At 42.4% G+C, this 5845-nt stretch overlaps 1 pseudogene; it reads left to right on the forward strand.

The window, feature by feature from the left end:
- The first annotated feature begins 1779 nt into the window (after window positions 1-1779).
- LOC102825672 lies at window positions 1780-5030 on the forward strand (annotated as a pseudogene).
- Window positions 5031-5845: the final 815 nt, after the last annotated feature.

Here is a 5845-nt window from a genome sequence, read left to right on the forward strand (position 1 = left end):
GGCAGCAGTGGTGAGGTTGGCCCAGGATCGAGCATTGTTTCATTCTGCTGTGCATGGGGTCGCTATGAGTCGGTTCCAACTCGAAGGCACCTGACAACAACAACAACAACAGATTGGCTCAATTGTGTAGTCTTGGGCAAGTTACTTAGTCACTTTGTTCCTCAGTTTCTTAATCTGTGAAATAAGGATGAAAATAGTAGCTTCTCAGAGGATATGAAGATAGAATGGGTCAATATACCATGCACTCATGCCTTAGTTTCTTACTAAGTGCTGTTAAAACAGAAATATCACAACAGACTGCCTTTAACAAATAGAAATGCATTTTCTCATAGTTTGGAAGACTGTAAGTCCAAATTCAGGGCTCTGGCTATAAGAGAAGGCTTTCTGTCTCCGTGGCTCAGAGGAAAGTGTCTTGGTTCTTCGAGGTCTGTGCCTTGACTCCTTGGCAACTTCAAATAGCATGCACCGTTTTCTCTGTTTGTCCTAGCTTCTCTGTGTTTAATTTGCTCTTTTTAGATCTTAAAGGCGATCAACTGGTCTATGACACAACCTACACTGACAGAATAAAGACAGTCCTTTTCCCAGAGGGGATTACATCCACACGTATAAAGGTTTAGGATTAACAACACATTATTATTATTATTATTTTGAGGGAGGCATAATTCAATCCATGACAGACCTAAGTAATAACTCATAAAATGTTAAGGTCAGCTATTTCGGATCGATTCCAGTAGTATCTTGTGTAGTTAGCTGAATTTATTATCCTCCTCTTTAGAAGTAGGGAAACAGAGAATCAGAGAGGCTCTGCCTGGTCAGGATTATATCCCTTCTCCAAGTGGAAGATCTAGATGCTTTGTATGAGTCCAGATTATTTGATTCTAGAATCGGTAGTTTTTTAACACCCAGAAGTGCACCTTCCTCCTAAAAGTGCACACTCTGAAGTAACTTGTCCCCCACTGGAAGCCTGGAAGTTAGTCTTACAATCCCTGACACGGGCCATGGAAGATAATATCCACAAATACACATGACATAGGTTTTCTGGCTACTTACTTCCAGTTCATGATATAACACACTATTGCTTCCCATAGAGGTTTGAGAAAAGACAAAATTCAGTGCCCAGCGACTCTAACGGGGTTTTTTTCTGATGCTAAGCAACCTTGTCATTGATCTTAAGAAGCTATTAGGAGCTGGCATCATCATTTCGATATCTATACCAGTCCAACAGAGTCATAAAAATTTAATAAATAAATAAATGAACGAGAACATAGATAATTTCCTCTAAGTAGATAAGGAAATTGTAGCTTATAGAACTTAGACCCATGATAACAATTCTACATTTGTTTTGATTTATTTTATTTAACAAGCACAGATTTCCTCACTTCTTGTTGTTAAGTGCTGTTGAGTAGGTTTTGACTTGTAGCTACCCTGTATAGGGAGCCGCAGTTGAGTTTGAACCGTCAACCTAGCGGTTAATTTTCCAGTGTTTATTCAACAATGTCATGTCTATATAGGACTATAATGCCATCTTTCAGACTTCATTATACTTCATTTTCAAAGGAAGCTGGTCCCTGACTTATTTACGTATTTATCCTTATTTTACTTAAAAACAAAAATATGTTTTTCCTTCCCCTCACCTGCTAGGTGTCCCTAAATGGCTGATGCACCTTAGTTTCCTTTGCCAAATTAATTTGACTGAAAACTGAATATGTGCCAGGCACTTGTCTAGGTGCTGGGAAATAGCAAAGAGAATAAAAATTTATCTTTATAAAATTCTTTGCCATGACCGAGCTTACAAGTAAGTGGGAAGGTGAATCACAGAGCTAGGATGAATGGAGCTATGATTTCAACTGGGGACTAAAGTTGCTTCACTGAGAAAGTGACAGGAAGTTAAGGAAGCAAGTCGTGAAGTATCCCCGAAGAAAGAGGGAACAGTCAGTACAAATGCCCTTTGTCAGGAAGGAGACAGGGAGCAATTAACCATGAGGAAGACAGAAACTGGGGGGCCTAGGGGTTGACACTGAACTGTGCAGGGCCTTGCAGGCCTCCATGAGAACTTGAGCTTTTGCTCTGAGAGAGCAGGAGGTCACTGGAGGGTTCTGAGTAGAGGTGAGTCATCTTATGAGATCACTCTGAATGGCATGTGAGAAGTAGGGATGATGCGGGTGATGGACCAGAGTGGTGCTAGTAGAGATGCCATGGAGTCTTCTACAGGATGGTTTGGAACTCCCCAACACTCAGCCAATGCTGATTTCTCCTTGAGATGAGAAGCCTGTAGTGAGAGGTCACTTAAGTGAGTACATCTCCTCTCACAGCTCCAGTTGCCGTCCCAGATATCTTCTCCAAGGTCCCTCTCTGCTTCCATTTGGCATTATCACAGTCACTTCAAACTCAGTTTGTGTTTCCCCCACCTGTCATGCCTCACCACTGAACTGGTTGCCAAGTCAGACACACGGAAACTCACCTTTTATGACTTCTCCCCTGTCATATCCACCTGCGTTTAGCTCCTATTCTTTTACATTTCTGTGCCTTGAAGGCATCTGCTTTTCTCCACATCCTCTCTAAACTACCAACATGAAGGCATCTGCTTTTCTCCACATCCTCTCTAAACTACCAACATGTTTGCATTAGCCTCTCACTCCTGTGCCCCCTCACCCTAATCCCTTCAAGCAAATCCAAGTTTTAACTATGTAAATCTCATCAGATCACACCCCTGCTTGAAATCTTTTAGTGCTTTTCCACTGTTCCTTGATAAATATCAAATGCTTTGCAAAATCAAATTCTTATCTCTCTCCTGAAATAGTTGACTTTTTCCTAGTCTCTTATCTCATCTCCTGGCAATACCAGTGCCACCACCATGTGAGCAAGGAAGAGCTGCCGGAAGTACTCCAGAGGCCACAGCCCAGGTGGTGCAGTGGGTAAGCTTTGCTGACAGCGACACAGTTCCCCCCAACCAGTACCTGGATGTTCCCCACTTGGGGGTCACAGAGAATGCCAAGGAGGTGAGGCAGATTTGGGGGCTGCCAGATGTTCATTTGATAATGAGGACTTTCCTGGTGGGCGAACATGTGGCCCTAGCTGACATCACATTTGTCTGTACCCTGTTGTGGCTCTACAAACAAGTCCCACAGCCTTCTTTCCATCAGGCCTTCCCCAGTACCAACCACTGGTTCCTCACCTGCACTAACCAGCCCCAATTCTGTGAAGTTCTGTGAGAAGATGGCAAAGTTTATTACTGTAAAATTTTCAGGGAGCCACCCTAAAAGGACATCTCACGGAAAGAGAAAGAGCCTCAGGAAAAGCAGCAGAAGCCCCAGGCTGAGCGGAAAGAAGAGAAGACGCTGTGGCTCTGGGTCCAAAGGCCAAGACGGTTGAATGTGAGCAGGTGCTGGCTGTTGAACCAAAGGCCAAGGACCTTTTGCTCATCTGCCCAAGAGTACATTTGTGTCGGGTGAATTGAAGTGCAAGTACAATGGATCTTAGCTGAAAGCAGAGAACATCGGAAAAATGTTTACCTGTGCTTTATTGAATCTGCAAAGGCTTTCGATTGTGTGGATCATGACAAGCTATGGATAACATTGTAAAGTATGAGTATTCCAGAACAGTTAATTGTGCTCATGAGAAATCTGTACCTGTATCTGTACCCTGTTCGAACAGAACATGGGAACACTGAATGTTTTAAAATTAAGAAAGGTGTGCCACAAAGTTGTATTCTTTCACCATACTTATTCAACCTGTATGCTGAGCAAAGAATCTGAGCAGCTGGGTTCTATGAAGAAAAATGTGGCATCAGGATTGGAGGAAGACTCATTAACAACCTGCAATATGCAGATGACACAACCTTGCTTGCTGAAAATGAAGAGGACTTAAAACATTTACTGATGAAGATCAAAGAACACAGCCTTCGGTATGGGTTGCATCTCAATGTCAGGAAAACAAAACTCCTCACCATTGGACCAATAAACAACATTCTTATCAACGCAGAAAAAATTGAAGTTGTCAAGGACTTCATTCTTCTTGAATCAACTATCAACACTCACAGAAGCAGCAGTCAAGAAATCAAACGACGTATTACATTAGGCAAATCTGCTGCACAAGACTTTTTTAAAGTGTTGAAGAGCAAAGATGTCAGCTTGAAGACTAAGGTGCACCTGACCCAAGCCATGGTATTTTCAATAACCTCATATGCATACAAAAGCTGGACAGTGAACAAGGAAGACCGTAGAAGAATTGATGCTTTTGACTTATGGTATTGGAGGAGAATATTGAAAGTGCCATGGGCTGCCAAAAGAACCAATAGATCCATTTTGGAAGAAGTGCAGCCAGAGTGCTCCTTGGAGGCCAAGATGGCCAAACTTCGTCTATCATACTTCAGACATATTGTCAGGAGGGACCAGTCACTGGAGAAGGATATCATGTTTGGTAAGGTGGAGGGTCAGATAAAAAGAGGAAGACCCCCAACAAGATGGATTGGCCAAGTGGCAGCATCAAGGGACTCAAGCATGGCAACAGTAATGAGGTTGGCCCAGGATCGGGCAGTGTTTCATTCTGCTGTGCACAAAGTTGCTATGAGTTGGTACTGACTCAATGGCACCTAACAACAACAGGAACTCCAACAAAGACACAGTCTCTGTGACACTGCCATATTTCTGGGAGCACTTTAATAAAGATGGCTGGTCTTTATGGTATTCTGAGTACTGCTTCCCTGAGGAGCTCATCCAGACTTTCATGAGCTACAAACTCATCACTAGAATGTTCCAGAGATTAGACAAGCTGAAGAAGAATGCCTTCACCAGGGTCATCCTCTTTGGAACCAACAATAGCAGCTCCAGTTCTAGAGTCTGGGTCTTCAGAGGCTAAGAGGTTGCCTTCTGGCTGAGTCCAGATTGGCAGGTGGGCTACGAGTCCTATACATGGCAGAAGCTGGATCCTGGCAGTGAGGAGACTCAGATGCTGGTTCCAGAATACTTCCCAGGGAGGGAGCTTACCAGTACATGGGCCACTTCTTCAACCAGGGCAATGTCTTCAAATAAATAGTATGTCATCCACCACCTGGCTGCCTGTACTTGCCATTCAGGGAGATGGGAGTCGTTAAAGGGAAGTGAACATTGTAAAAAAAAGATGTACATCCTCAAAAACCCTATACTGGGTACTATGAGCAGAAACTGACTTGATGGCACTTAACAGCAACAACAACATACAATGTGGATATGCTGGACAAAGGAATGATTCATATCCCAGCAAGAGGGATCAGGATAGCTTGAAATTTCATTGCACTATTCAAAACAGTGAGCAATTTAAAACTTATGAATTGTTTATTTCTAAAATTTTCCATTTTATATTTTGGATAGCTGTTGAAAATGACTAAATGAAACTATAGAAAGTGAAACTCTTGAATAGTAGATAAAGGGCAACTACTGTATCTTGCCTAAGATTGCACAGCCATTGAGTAGTAGCAAAGCTAGAATAAGTTCCCAGACACATAACTGTGTTATGATATAAAGAACCTGAAGCCCTTCTGTGTGTTCCCAGCTTGCTACTACTCCCAGTGATCTTGGAGTCTGAGCCAGGATCTATGGATGCTCCCTAATGCCTCTACAGTGGGTGAAAAATGAGAAGGGATTAAATTTAGAGTTCATTCAGCAGGAAGACTAATACGCTACAGGAAACAATTTTATCCAATTTTACATTCAATTTCCTGTTGTCAGTTTACAGGAATTTGGAGATAAGACAGAGAACATCTCATGGTAAAGAAAGTTATTGGATTTTCATTTACTGACCGCAGTACCTAAGGGTCTGAATAGGAATACAAATCCTAGCTCTTAAAGGTGAATCTTTCACATGCTAT

This window comes from Chrysochloris asiatica, unplaced genomic scaffold, assembly GCF_000296735.1.
Source record: "Chrysochloris asiatica unplaced genomic scaffold, ChrAsi1.0 scaffold00163, whole genome shotgun sequence".
NCBI lineage: Eukaryota > Metazoa > Chordata > Mammalia > Afrosoricida > Chrysochloridae > Chrysochloris > Chrysochloris asiatica.